Source organism: Aegilops tauschii, chromosome 7 (genome assembly GCF_002575655.3).
Source record: "Aegilops tauschii subsp. strangulata cultivar AL8/78 chromosome 7, Aet v6.0, whole genome shotgun sequence".
NCBI lineage: Eukaryota > Viridiplantae > Streptophyta > Magnoliopsida > Poales > Poaceae > Aegilops > Aegilops tauschii.
In genome coordinates this window covers 563,917,351-563,933,266 of record NC_053041.3, presented here as the reverse complement: position 1 = coordinate 563,933,266, position 15,916 = coordinate 563,917,351, and positions in this window count along the sequence as shown.

Below are 15,916 nucleotides of genomic sequence, written 5' to 3'. Positions count from 1 at the left end.
TCAGTACATGACAATTATCAAAATTTAGAAATCACAATCTCATGCGCACAAGTCAATAAGTGCAGACGAGTCACATGGCGAATGGAAAACTAATGAGAACTTGACGTATGTTCACAAGCTCCAGGACACATTTCAAAAAATAACATTCGACAAGTAATAAACAAGAAACTCCCGATATGTCGTCGGCGAGTACCGGTCGGGGTGGCCGAGGGGGGCTCCGCAGCCGCAAGCGCCGCAATGACGAGGAGGACGGGAGCTCCTCCCTCCGCTCTATGGTGGAGGAATGGCGCAAGGAGCAGGTGCGCGCGCTGTCCCGCAGCGCCGGCATGCCTGCATGGAGCAACTCCCGTCGCCTCAGCCGGATCTTTGATCCGGCCATACAGAGCCTCCAGGCGGCCGAACGCGCCATGGTTCGAGGCGAAGGAGGCGGCCACAACCAGTGACAAAGATGTAGCAGTGCGGGTCCCGGGGCTGTTCAAGGAGTACCAGCTTGCGTGGGTCCTCTCGAACACCCTCATTGAGTACCATCTCCACGGCCCCGGCCCCCGCATTGGCAACTCCGGCTCCAGTGCTGGGCGAGGATGAAAACTAGTAGAACTCTAGTGATCTAGTTTAAGTTTAAGTTTGAACTATGTTTGTGGAACTTCGATGCTGGCGTGGTATGTGCGGAACTATGTTTAATATGCTTGTATGAACTATGTTTGTGGAACTCTGGTGTTGTTTAAAATGGCGCGAACTAGTAGTTTGGAAATCGAGTAAGAACTCCGACGACGTTTACGGGATCTATTTTCCCGATCCATCCGTCGTCCGCAAATATCTTTTTACGGGATACCGTAACCGAAATTGGCAGGACCGAAATTGGCAGGACGGCGGTTTACCAGATCCGCTAGAGATGTTCTAATCCGACAAATGAGCACTCTTAAGCTAGGTGATTGTAAAGCAATGAGTAAATGGTTAGAGATGCAAAGCTATCAGGCTAGTTGGATTTCTGTGCGGCACTTTTTCTTCATTGTCCACTTGCTAAATTGATGTGGCGGATCATTCACGTGTCATTTAACGTTGCACCGCCCATCTCAGTTTCGTATCTATTTGGGCCTTGGTCAATAGGGATAGAGTCTTAAACTGCAGCACATATTCAAATAGGAATGTGTGCATTACTTTGGGTCATATGGAATTATCGGAATGACGTTGCCTTTAACAGACAAACTGTAAAGCCCACGATGCGGCTATATCTCCCACGTGTTGAGGCACGACTTAGAGGCATAACCGCATTGTGGTTTTGTCGCAAGAAGGGTCATCTTCACACAATCCCATGTAATGAACAAGAATGGGATAACGAGAGTTGGCTTACAATCGCCACTTCACACAATACATAAATATAATCCATACATCATCCAAAATACACACATAGACCGACTACGGTCAAGATCCAAATGAAAATAAGATAACCCCAAATGCTAGATCCCCGATCGTCCCAACTGGGCTCCACTACTGATCATCAAGAAAAGACACATAGTAACGACCACGTTCCTCGTCGAACTACCACTTGAGGTCGATCCCATAATCTGCAATGGCATCGTCGGCACCTGCAACTGTTTTGGTAGAATCTGTGAGTCACGAGGACTCAGCAATCTCACACCCGCGAGATCAAGACTATTTAAGCTTATAGGAAAAGATGGTGTAATGAGGTGGAGCTGCAGCAGGCACAAAGCATATATAGTGGCTAACATACGCAAAAGAGAGCGAGAAGAGAAGCAACGGAACGGTCGTCATCTAGTAATGACCAAGAAGTGATCCTGAACTCCTACTTACGTCATTCATAACCCAAACCGTGTTCACTTCCCGGACTCCGCCGAGAAGAGACCATCACGGCTACACACAGTTGATGTATTTTACTTGGGTCAAGTGACAAGTTCTCTACAACCGGACATTAAAAATTCCCATCTGCCTCATAACCGCGGGCACGGCTTTCGAAAGATAATACCCTGCATGTCCCAACTTAGCCCATTATAAGCTCTCACGGTCAACGAAGGATAAACCTTCTCTCGGAAAGACCCGATCAGTCTCGGAATCCCGGTTTACAAGAAATTTCGACAATGGTAAAACAAGACCAGCAAAGCCGCCCGAATGTGCCGACAAATCCTGATAGGAGCTGCACATATATCGTTCTCAGGGCACACCGGATGAACACTACGTACAACTAAAACCAATCCTCGAGTTTCCCCAAGGTGGCGCTGCAAGTGGCTCTAGTTTGGACCAGCACTCAGAGGAACACTGGCCCGGGGGTTTAAATAAAGATGACCCTCGGGCTCGCGAAAACCCGGGGGGAAAGGCTTAGGTGGCAAATGATAAAACCAAGGTTGGGCCTTGCTGGAGGAGTTTTATTCAAGGCGAACTGTCAAGGGGGTCCCATAAATCACCCAACCGCGTAAGGAACGCAAACTCAAGGAACATAATACCGGTATGACGGGAACTAGGGCGGCAAGAGTGGAACAAAACACCAGGCATAAGGCCGAGCCGTCCACCCTTTACCAAATATATAGATGCATTAATATAATAAGAGATATTGTGATGTCCCAACATATCCATGTTCCAACATGGAACAAACTTCAACTTCACCTGCAACTAGCAACGCTATAAGAAGGGCTGAGCAAAAGCGGTAACTTAGCCAAACAACGGTTTGCTAGGAAAGGATGGTTAGAGGCTGACATGGCAATATGGGAGGCATGATATAGCAAGTGGTAGGTAGTGCAGCATGGCAATAGAACGAACAACTAGCAAAGCAAAGATAGAAGTGATTTCGAGGGTATGGTCATCTTGCCTGCAAGGTTCTCAAAGTTGTCGAAAGCTTGATCCTCGTAAGCGTACTCAACAGGTTCCTCGTTCACGAACTCGTCTCCCGACTCTACCCAAAACAAGAACACAAGCAATGAAACCACAATCAATCACGGGAAAAACACAAGCAACAAGATGCAAAACATGAATGATATGCAAGATGTGATATGCGATGCATATGCGTGCTCCGGAAGGAAAAAGATGAACAAGACAGTAACTTGGCAAACCAAGCATGCCACTGGAAAGATGAGATGATTTCGGTCGAAATCGATATAAAAATCACCGGAAAAGGATGCACGGTTTGCAAATGGCAAGCAAAACAAGAATGACACGAATCTGCGATTAACAGCATGATAACACATGGAATGCAACAAGTAACAATGCTATAGCACTCCAACATAGCAACAAAGCATATGGAAGTAATCTACAGGAGATGCTTGACAAAAGATCACACCACAGCAGGTTCAAACAAGCATGGCAAAAGTGCAAAAGATAACAGGTTCACAGACTTAGTGAAATTACTGGACATGCCTGAAACAGCATCAGGTAGCAATGTTCAGAGCACGAAAACAACATGCTACAGGAACTTAACATGGCAAAACAAGGCACAGAAGTATTATACTAAATGCATATGACAAAAGTCCCTTACTGACCATAAGCCAAAAAGGACCATAAGATATGATGGCAACCATGTAAACATAGCAAGTTTCGTTAACAGGTTTCAGACTTAGCAGAAAACAGAGCATGGCAGAAACAATAATATGAAGGCGTCTTGGTGAGCTTGATGCACTCACCACAAAGCAATGCATGACAAAACAAGCATAACTACAGCAAGATGGCATGTTTAGGAAGCTATCCATGGCAATAGAAAATACATAGCATCAAAGGAACAACTACAACAAGCTTGGCAAAATTGAATAACACGTAAACAATCTGCCAGAAATATTTTATAGCAAAAGTAGAGCAAGATTGAGTCATGCTATGGCACTCCATAAATGCAAACAAGGGTAGGAATAGATCAATTACAACAATATCGACAAAACATCCTTACTGAACATCCTCAAAATAAACATGGATCTCTCTGTAGACACATGGATACATAGCAACAAAATAACAGTAGACAAAGACTTGGAAAATCAGAAACATTACGGAGACTAGTTTGCATGCTTGTGCTAGTCACCACAGAGATCACAAAAATACATAGCATACACCTCTAGAAAGATGGCATGGCATACAACAAAACACATGTCGAGATCATGCCCATAAGATGCACAGATTAAATGCAACAAAAATAACAAATCTCCAAGTTCTGATAAGTAACAGCAGATAACAGCAACTAGCACTCTTGCACCAGAGATTTGGGCATCAAGATGGACTCAAATGAACATGGTGCAATGGAACAAAATGTAGAGCATCACGAGGCGAACATTTCGATATATCACACGCGCGAAACGGAGCTATATGCAGAGAGTTATGCCAAGATGAACAGGACAAGATATTGTATAATTCTCAGGACTTGGCAAATATTTCGGGAGAGGGGAGAGGTCAACCATCTGGTTGACTGGATCTGGATCGGCGCGAGGGAGCTCGCCGGAGCCGCTGCTGGCCGGAGCGAAGGACACAACGGCGAGGGAGAGGACGGCGGCCGGGCGGCGGAGGGAGAGGAGGCGAGGCGGCGGCGACGTGGAGGCGGCGAGGCGGCGCGGGCGCGGTGGCGGGGCCGCGGCAGAGGAAGGCGGAGAGGACGGGCGGCGGGCGCCGGGGCGTGATCTGGCCTGGGCGGCCCGGGCGGGCTCCCAGTGGGCCTGCGGGCCTGCGGCGGCGGACGGCGGTGGGCCCACGTGGCAGCCGCTGAGAGGGTGCGGGCGGCGGCGCAGAAACGTCCGGCGCCGGGTGGACACGTCCGGCGCGCGGAGGGAGTGGGCTAGGGTTTTGGACTGCGGGAATATTTCGGGGAGACACTAATTTATAGGTAGAGGGAGCTAGGAGAGTCCAAGTGAGGTGCGGTTTTCGCCCACACGATCGTGATCGAACGACCTAGAGCATGAAGATGACTTGGAGGGGTTTTGGGCTGTTTAGAGAGGGGTTTTTGCTGCAACACACAAACGAACATTGCGGTTACCCGGTTAACCATTGGAGTACCAAAGGACCTCCAAATGGAACGAAACTTGACCGGTGGTCTCCTGGTGGTATACCAAGGCCACTTGACAAGCCTCGGTCCATTCCGAGAACGTTCAACACCCGCTCACCAAAAAAAACAAGAGGGGTGCACCGGAGGAGGTGGGAGCGCCGGATTGCTAAACGGACAACGGGGAAAATGCTCGGATGCATGAGATGAACACGTATGCAAATGCAATGCACATGATGACATGATATGAGATGCATGACAAGAACAAAATACAAAACGAAAAACAAAACCCGACCACGGAGGGAATATCATAACACATGGCCGAAAATGGCAAGAGTTGGAGTTACAAATATGGAAAGTTACATCCGGGGTGTTACAACACTCCACCACTACGAGAGGATCTCGTCCCGAGATCTAGGACTGAAAGAACTCCGGATATTCGGAACGGAGATGGTCCTCGTGTTCCCAGGTGACTTCTCGGTCGGAATGGTGCGACCACTTCATTTTCAGGAATTTGATTGACTTGTTGCGAGTCTTACGCTCAGTTTCTTCAAGAATAGCAACAGGGTGCTCATGATAAGACAGATCTTCTTGGAGGTCAATTTCTTCGAAGTTGATGGTGCGCTCAGGCGTCTTGAAGCACTTGCGAAGCTGTGACACGTGGAACACATCGTGCACATTCGCGAAGTTGGAAGGAAGCTCAAGTTGATAGGCGAGGTCGCCTCTTTTGCCAATGATCTTGAAAGGACCCACGTATCTAGGGGCAAGCTTCCCTTTGATACCGAAGCGACGAGTGCCTTTCATTGGAGAGACGCGGAGGTAGACATGGTCTCCGATCTCGAAAGCCACATCACGGTGCTTACTATCATAGTAACTCTTCTGGCGCGATTGCGCGGCTTTGAGATTTTCACGAATGACTTTACACATTTCTTCAGCCTCTGTGATTAAGTCATTGCCAAGAAATTGGCGTTCACCAGTGTCTGACCAATTGAGAGGAGTACGGCACTTTCTGCCATAGAGAATCTCGAATGGGGCCTTGCCCGAACTCGCTTGGAAGCTGTTGTTGTAGGAGAATTCGGCATATGGAAGAAAATCTTCCCATTTCATGCCAAAGGAAATGACACAAGCCCTGAGCATATCTTCAAGAATTTGATTGACTCGCTCGACTTGGCCACTAGTTTGAGGATGGAAAGCTGTGCTGAAGCGAATGTTGGTGCCCATGGCCTTCTGGAAGGAGTCCCAGAACTTAGAAGTGAAGATGCTTCCACGATCTGAAGAAATCAGTTGTGGAATGCCGTGCAAGGAGACAATCCTGGAGGTGTATAGCTCTGCCAACTGAGCTGTTGTGATAGATTCTTTGATTGGAAGGAAATGAGCTACTTTAGAAAGCTTGTCGATGACAACAAAGATAGCATCATTTCCGCGCTTGGACTTGGGAAAACCAGTCACGAAGTCCATTTCGATATGATCAAACTTCCACTCTGGGATAGCAAGAGGTTGGAGGAGACCAACTGGTCGTTGGTGTTCTGCTTTCACCCCTCGACAGACATCACATTCATTCACGAATTGAGCGATTTCTCGCTTCATACGAGTCCACCAATACGACTGCTTGAGGTCATGGTACATCTTCGTACTTCCAGGATGAATGGAAAGAATAGAATTGTGCGCCTCGTTCATTATGACTTTCCTTAGATCACCTTTAGGAACCACAATCCGGTCCTCGAAGAATAAAGTGTCTCTGTCATCAATGCGGTAGCACTTGTATTTGGAAAGACCCTTGTCGATACCACGTTTCACCTTCTTCACCATGGCATCAAGAAGTTGTGCCTCACGAATTTGATCTTCCAAAGTAGGAGAGACTATGAGGTTGGCAAGAAATCCTTGAGGAACAACTTGGAGATTCAGCTTGCGGAAAGCTTCACAAAGATCCGGTTGGAATGGCTTGAGAATTAAGCTGTTGCAATAAGCCTTCCTGCTTAAAGCATCTGCAATGACATTGGCTTTGCCTGGAGTATATTTAATACTCGGATTGTACTCTTGAATCATTTCGACCCATCGAGTCTGCCTGAGGTTGAGGTTGGGCTGAGTGAAGATGTACTTGAGACTCTTGTGATCGGTGAAAATGTCCACTTGTCTTCCCAACAAGAGATGTCTCCATGTTATCAATGCATGGACAACTGCCGCCAACTCAAGATCGTGAGTGGGGTAGTTCTTCTCATTGGGCTTCAACTGACGAGAGGTATAGCCACCACTTTCTTCTCTTGCATTAACACAGCACCGAGACCTTGGAGAGAAGCATCACAGAAAACTTCAAATGGCTTGGATTCGTCAGGAGGAGTCAAGACAGGAGCTGTGACTAGTTTCTCTTTGAGAGTGTTGAAAGCAACGTCACACTCAGGAGACCAGACATACTTCACATGCTTCTGGAGGAGGTTGGAAAGAGGCTTTGCAATCTTAGAGAAACTCTCAACGAATCTTCGGCAATAGCTTGCAAGACCAAGAAAACTGCGGAGCTGCTTGACATTCTCAGGAGGTTCCCAATTCACAATTGCGGACACCTTCTCGGGATTAACAGCGATGCCCTTGGCAGAGATGATGTGACCAAGGTAAAGAACTTCATCAAGCCAAAACTCACATTTGGAAAACTTCGCATAGAATTGATACTCTCTGAGCTTGTCGAGCACCAATCGCAAATGTTTGGCATGATCCTTCTTATTCTTGGAGAAGACCAATATATCATCGAGATACACCAGGACGAATTCATTGGTATAGGGGTTGAAGATGAAATTCATCATCCGAGAGAATGTTGGAGGAGCATTGACAAGGCCGAAAGACATGACAGTATATTCATAAGAACCAAAGCTTGTTCTGAATGCTGTCTTGGGAATATCTTCTTCGCGAATGCGAATCTGATGATAACCCATACGAAGGTCAAGCTGGGAGAATACTTTGGCACCTTTGAGTTGCTCGAATAGCTCATTGATGTTGGGAAGTGGATACTTGTTCTTGATTGTCTTCTTGTTCAATGGACGGTAGTCGACACAAAGTCGGTCCGTGCCATCCTTCTTCTGGACAAAAGAACACAACAACCCCATGGATAAGAACTCGGTCTGATCAAACCCAGACGCTCTTGTTCATCGAGTTGTTTCTTCAATTCCTTCAGCTCCTTGGGTCCAAGCTTGTATGGACGCTTGCAAACGGGTTCAGTGCCCGGCTCAAGATCGATAACGAACTCAACTGGCCGGTGAGGAGGCATACCCGGAAGCTCTTCTGGAAAGACATCTTGATACTCACAAACGACTGGAATCTGAGAGATGGCATTCAATTCGCCCTTCTCATTGACTTCGAAGCAACTCGAATACCACAATTGAAAACAAAACAAAGTATTGGCTTGCAGAATAAGTCGGAACAAACATATGATAGAGGTTTCGTCTGAAGTTTTCGTGGTGGGGCCCACACGGGCTCGATCGTACAGCACCATCATGTACAAGGCAGTGCACATGACATACGAAGCGTCCCCGAGTCGGCATAGCCAAGGACTCTTTAAGACACTACGAGACCACTGTAAAACCAACCGTGGAAAGGCGGACCACTAGACGTCGAACCCCAATCTCATATCATGCGTCTGTCGGAAAGATATCCTAAGAGCTACTTGAATTCCCACTTATAAACTCCCAAAACTTTCTGGTTATGCAATCTGGTGTTGGGGATACAGGGGACACAAAATATATCACCCAAAGTAGCAATCCCTAGATCCAGCTGTATCCATCCGTCAACACATAACCAAGAAACCTTCGGAAATCGTGTACCTCAACCTTCGAAAAGCATCCGTTATACGAGTTATGGCAATACTCCCGAACTCCCGCCCCAGTACTGGGTGGCGTCGAGGTGATCTCACCAACAACTGCATAAAAGAGATTTCGATGTCGGCGAAACTCAGGTATTCCAGAACTGCAACGATAAAATTGTGACGACAACACCTCGGAGCTCAACTCCCCGGGACACTGCCACAACCCCTAAATGTTAAGAGGCACCAAGAACAATGTTCTCGTCACAAAACCATCGGAACGATTCTAAGATACCCGCGTGATCCTAAAAAAAAATTTAGTGAAATTTGAGGAGAGAAGAGTCAAAACTTCTACGTCAGGAGACCTCACCAGAGCGACGAAGGGACTGGTGAGTAAAAAGAATCCTACTCTCCGATATATATAATCCTAAGACTCAAAACATTTTTGTTCTAGACACAACAACGCCAGCGATTCGATCAAGCAGGGGGCTCCTAAGTCGGGGATGGCTCTGATTACCAACATGTAACGCCCACGATGCGGCTATATCTCCCACATGTCGAGGCACGACTTAGAGGCATAACCGCATTGTGGTTTTGTCGCAAGAAGGGTCATCTTCACACAATCCCATGTAATGAACAAGAATGGGATAACGAGAGTTGGCTTACAATCACAACTTCACACAATACATAAATATAATCCATACATCATCCAAAATACACACATAGACCGACTACGGTCAAGATCCAAATAAAAATAAGATAACCCCAAACGCTAGATCCCCGATCGTCCCAACTGGGCTCCACTACTGATCATCAGGAAAAGACACATAGTAACGACCACGTTCCTCGTCGAACTCCCACTTGAGGTCGATCCCATCATCTGCAATGGCATCGTCGGCACCTGCAACTGTTTTGGTAGAATCTGTGAGTCACGAGGACTCAGAAATCTCACACCCGTGAGATCAAGACAATTTAAGCTTATAGGAAAAGATGGTGTAATGAGGTGGAGCTGCAGCAGGCACTAAGCATATATAGTGGCTAACATATGCAAAAGAGAGCGAGAAGAGAAGCAACGGAACGGTCGTCATCTAGTAATGACAAAGAAATGATCCTGAACTCCTACTTACGTCATTCATAACCCAAACCGTGTTCACTTCCCGAACTCCGCCGAGAAGAGACCATCACGGCTACACACACAGTTGATGTATTTTACTTGGGTCAAGTGACAAGTTCTCTACAACCGGACATTAACAAATTCCCATCTGCCTCATAACCACGGGCACGGCTTTCGAAAGATAATACCCTGCAGGGGTGTCCCAACTGAGCCCATTATAAGCTCTCACGGTCAACGAAGGATAAACCTTCTACCGGAAAGACCCGATCAGTCTCGGAATCCCAGTTTACAAGACATTTCGACAATGGTAAAACATGACCAGCAAAGCCGCCCGAATGTGCCGACAAATCCCGATAGGAGCTGCACATATCTCGTTCTCAGGGCACCCCGGATGAAGACTACGTACAACTAAAACCAATCCTCGAGTTTCTCCAAGGTGGCGCTGCAAGTGGCTCTAGTTTGGACCAGCACTCAGAGGAACACTGGCCTGGGGGTTTAAATAAAGATGACCCTCGGGCTCGCGAAAACCCGGGGGAAAAGGCTTAGGTGGCAAATGGTAAAACCAAGGTTGGGCCTTGCTGGAGGAGTTTTATTCAAGGCGAACTGTCAAGGGGGTCCCATAAATCACCCAACCGCGTAAGGAACGCAAACTCAAGGAACATAATACCAGTATGAGGGGAACTAGGGCGGCAAAAGTGGAACAAAATACCAGGCATAAGGCCGAGCCTTCCACCCTTTACCAAATATATAGATGCATTAATATAATAAGAGATATTGTGATATCCCAACATATCCATGTTCCAACGTGGAACAAACTTCAACTTCACCTGCAACTAGCAACGCTATAAGAAGGGCTGAGCAAAAGCGGTAACTTAGCCAAACAACGGTTTGCTAGGAAAGGATGGTTAGAGGCTGACATGGCAATATGGGAGGCATGATATAGCAAGTGGTAGGTAGCGCAGCATGGCAATAGAACGAACAACTAGCAAAGCAAAGATAGAAGTGATTTCGAGGGTATGGTCATCTTGCCTGCAAGGTTCTCAAAGTTGTCGAAAGCTTGATCCTCGTAAGCGTACTCAACAGGTTCCTCGTTCACGAACTCGTCTCCCGACTCTACCCAAAACAAAAACACAAGCAATGGAACCACAATCAATCACAGGAAAAACACAAGCAACAAGATGCAAAACATGAATGATATGCAAGATGTGATATGCAATGCATATGCGTGCTCCGGAAGGAAAAAGATGAACAAAACAGTAACTTGGCAAACCAAGCATGCCACTGGAAAGATGAGATGATTTCGGTCGAAATCGATATAAAAATCACCGGAAATGGATGCACGGTTTGCAAATGGCAAGCAAAACAAGAATGACACGAATCTGCGATTAACAGCATGATAGCACATGGAATGCAACAAGTAAAAATGCTACAGCACTCCAACATAACAACAAAGTATATGGCAGTAATCTACAGGAGATGCTTGACAAAATATGAACACTGAGCTACGGCTAGATCACATCACAGCAGGTTCAAACAAGCATGGCAAAAGTGCAAAAGATAACAGATTCACAGACTTGGAGAAATTACTGGACATGCCTGAAACAGCATCAGGTAGCAATGTTCAGAGCATGAAATCAACATGCTACCGGAACTTAACATGGAAAAACAAGGCATGGAAGTATTCTACTAAATGCATATGACAAAAGTCCCTTACTGATCATAAGCCAAAAAGGACCAGAAGATATGATGGCAACCATGTAAACCTAGCAAGTTTCGTTAACAGGTTCCAGACCTAGCAGAAAACATTGCATGACAGAAACAATAATATGAAGGCATCTTCGTGAGTTTGATGCACTCACCACAAAGCAATGCATGACAAAACAAGCATAACTACAGAAAGATGGCATGCTTATGAAGCTATCCATGGCAATAGAAAATACATAGCATGAAAGGAACAACTACAACAAGCTTGGCAAAATTGAATAACACGTAAACAATCTGCCAGAAATATTTTATAGCAAATGTAGAGCAAGATTGTGTCATTTTATGGCACTCCATAAATGCAAACAAGGGCAGGAATAAATCAATTACAACAATATCTACAAAACATCCTTAATGAACATCCTCAGAATAAACATGGATCTCTCTGTAGACACATGGATACATAGCAATAAAATAACAGCAGACAGACTTAGAAAAACTAGAGCATCACGAGAATAGCAGATAACAGCATGGCATACACCTTGTGCTAGTCACCACAGATATTACAAAAATACATGGCATACACCTCTAGAAAGATGGCATGGCATACAACAAAACACATGTAGAGCTCATGCCCATAAGATGCACAGATTAAATACAACAAAAATAACAAATCTCCAATTTCTGATAAGTAACAGCAGATAACAGCAACTAGCACTCTTGCACCAGAGATTTGGGCATCAATATGGACTCAAATAAACATGGTGCAATGGAACAAAAATTAGAGCATCACGAGACGAACATTTCGATATATCACACGCGTAAAACGGAACTATATGCAGAGAGTTATGCCAAGATGAACAGGACAAGATATTGTATAATTCTCAGGACTTGGCAAATATTTCGGGAGAGGGGAGAGGTCAACCTTCTGGTTGACTGGATCTGGATCGGCGCGAGGGACCTCGCCGGAGCGAAGGAGACGACGGCGAGGGGGAGGACGGCGGCCGGGCGGCGGAGGGAGAGGAGGCGAGGCGGCGGCGACGTGGAGGCGGCGAGGCGGCGCAGTGGACGGCGACGAGGCGGCGGGGCCGGCCGGCGCGGGCTCGGCGGCGGGGCCGCGGCGGAGGAAGGCGGAGAGGACGGGCGGCGGGCGCCGGCGTGGGATCTGGCCCGGGCGGCCCGGGCGGGCTCCCCGTGGGCCTGCGGGCCTGCGGCGGCGGACGGCAGCGGGGCCCACGTGGCAGCCGCTGAGAGGGTGCGGGCGGCGGCGCAGAAACGTCCGGCGCCGGGCGGACACGTCCGACGCGCGGAGGGAGAGGGCTAGGGTTTTGAACTGCGGGAATATTTCGGGAGAGACACTAATTTATAGGTAGAGGGAGCTAGGAGAGTCCAAATGAGGTGCGGTTTTCGCCCACACGATCGTGATCGAATGACCTATAGCATGGAGATGACTTGGAGGGGATTTGGTCTGTTTAGAGAGGGGTTTTTTCTGCAACACACAAACGAACATTGCGGTTACCCGGTTAACCGTTGGAGTATCAAACGACCTCCAAATGGAACGAAACTTGACCAGTGGTCTCCTGGTGGTATACCAAGGCCACTTGACAAGCTTCGGTCCATTCCGAGAACATTCAACACCCGCTCACGAAAAGAAACAAGAGGGGTGCACCGGAGGAGGTGGGAGCGCCGGATTGCAAAACGGACAACGGGGAACGTTGAACACGTATGCAAATGCAATGCACATGATGACATGATATGAGATGCATGACAAGAACAAAATACAAAACGAAAAACAAAACCCGACCACGGAGGGAATATCATAACACATGACCGAAAATGGCAAGAGTTGGAGTTACAAATATGGAAAGTTACATCCGGGGTGTTACACAAACCATCACGAATTTTCTGCAGGTTATCTTCAGGGGGTCAGCTTGGATCCGTACGTGGTCGTTACTCAGCCATGCAGACCATATGAAGCTTATGGATATTGTGTGCAACCGTTGGAAGATGGTTGCACGAAATACGTAAAACCGGTTTGGATGGTGGTCCACTAATATGATACTCCCTCCGTTTCAAAATAGATGACCCAATTTTGTATCAACTTTAGTACAAAGTTAGTACAAAGTTGGGTCATCTATTTTGGAACGGAGGGAGTAGATGTATAGTCATCATGTCCTATATTAGTTCGTCGTGACAGATTATTTTTTATGAGTTTCACACCGCTGTTTGAGACCTTGTTCTGAACTTGGATTTTTAATAATATGGTTGTGTGCATTAAGAGATGAGAAAAGCTTGGGAACAGCCGGCTGATCTGGCATGGGGCGTCCGGCGCCTCCGGTGCGTGATGTGTGTCCCACACACGCCTCCAGTGTGTGACGCGTGTCTCATGTGTGGCTCGTGCACCCACTATTCTAACTACATCTTTGTTCTAATTATTTCTGAAACATCAGCCCAGGCACAACGACGCAATTATCAGGGGCGCGCTTTACCACTGAGCTAATAGCCCGCTGTGTTGCAAAAATTCCTTCCGCAACAACTCCTATGTTGCGAAAAAAGGGAGACGCAAGAAATATTCCGCAACAAGACGTCAGTTGCAAAAAAATCTACAATAAGATCTATGTTGCAAAAAGAAACTATAGCACAGTTTTTGTTGCAAATGTTTTCGCAACAAGAGTTGTGTTGCAAAAGAGGAATTCACAACACGGCCTCTGTTGCAAAAGTGAGGACAACACTCAGCCACAAGGTTACGCCAATCTGATGATTCGGAACCCGGCGGATCTTTTAAGAAGATCTAAAAGATCCACCGGCCGCCACGTGGGACATACCTTAAGAGATGCAGAAGCCGGGGTATTCCTCCTTTAAAAAAACAAGGGCTCCACCACTGTTTAGGGATCGGTACATCCAGGCCTGGGTACATCTCCTGAGTCCTTATCCAATTCGAAGGCACGCATGGGTTGGGCGCATCTCGGTCAAATGACTCTAGTCAATTGGCTCTGTGAGTAGGGAACGGAGGAGAGTACTTGAGGCGAACGGATCAACCAACCAACCAACCCTAACAACAACGACTGCTCGAGAGCTCGAGATACCGGTCGACCGATGGAGACGGCGAACAAGCGATCAAAGGCCTCCGCCGCCGAACCCGGCGCCGTACGTGTGCTGCCTCCGGACGTGGTGTGGGAGATCCTGTTGCGCCTCCCGGCCTGGTCGTTGTGGCGCTTCCGCGCCGTCTGCCGGTCGTGGCGCTCCCTCCTCTCCGACCCGTCCTTCGCCAAGGAACACGCAGCCTCGCGCCCAGGCTTCATCCTCGCCCTGGCCGGGGCCGACGACCGCATCGACGTCGTGGACTTTTCCGGTCACGTCGGCAGGCAGATAAACATACCGGCGGCCGAGGAGGAAGGGGTGCCGCCACTGCCGGCGCATCCCGGCCCGTTCTATCTTTTCCGAGCCGGCAAGCGTACCCGCGTGCTCGACCCGGACACCGGCGCCGTCGCCACCTTGCCATTCGACGACGTCGACATGCCGCCGCTAAGGGGGCAAGCTGGTGCGCCCCTGAATATTGTTGTTACACGCTCGGGCGCGACTCGTCCACGGGGCACCGCAAGGTGCTCCGCATCGCAACCCGCTTCGGACCTGCGGGCGTCGAGCAGCTGTGCGACGTGCTTACTCTCGGCGACGACCACGGGTGCTGCTGGAGGCGGAGGCCAAGCCCCCCAATCCGTATCGCGTCCTACCTGGGATCCCAAGGCGTCATCATCCAAGGTTTCCTCTACTTCATGTCGGGCAAAACCTTTGCCGACTTCAACATATGTGCTTCCCGTGACGCCATGGACCTGGTGAATTCCGTCACGCCGTTCACCCTCGAGACGGAAGAATGGAGGCCGGCGCTCCGAGGCCCGCCGGGGATCCACCCGAGAACGAACAAACATCGGCTTAAACTGGCGAAGCTAAGCAACAACTTAGTGATGATGCATTTCGATCATGCTCGCCCTGTCGTGCACCGATGGTTCGCTATAGACTTGGAGAGAAGTCTGTGGGTTAAGAAACAGAGTGTGCCTCAAGAATTGCTACTGCCGTCTAAGCAGATGTGTATACACAGAGGCACAACGCTCCTGATGGGGTTAGATAACGAGAGAATCATCTTTTCCTACTACCATGTAGGTCGGGGATGGGAACGGCCAGGCTGGGTTACACGGATTTATGATTCCACGACCGAGGCTTGTATTGGTCTACCGCATCAGCTTGGCGTTCGTCGTATTTTTTTTAGAACGAAGACTCACGAAGAGCCCGTCTTTGGATTAACAAAGCTATAAACCGGCCAGGAAATACAAACACACACAAACCACCTCGGCCA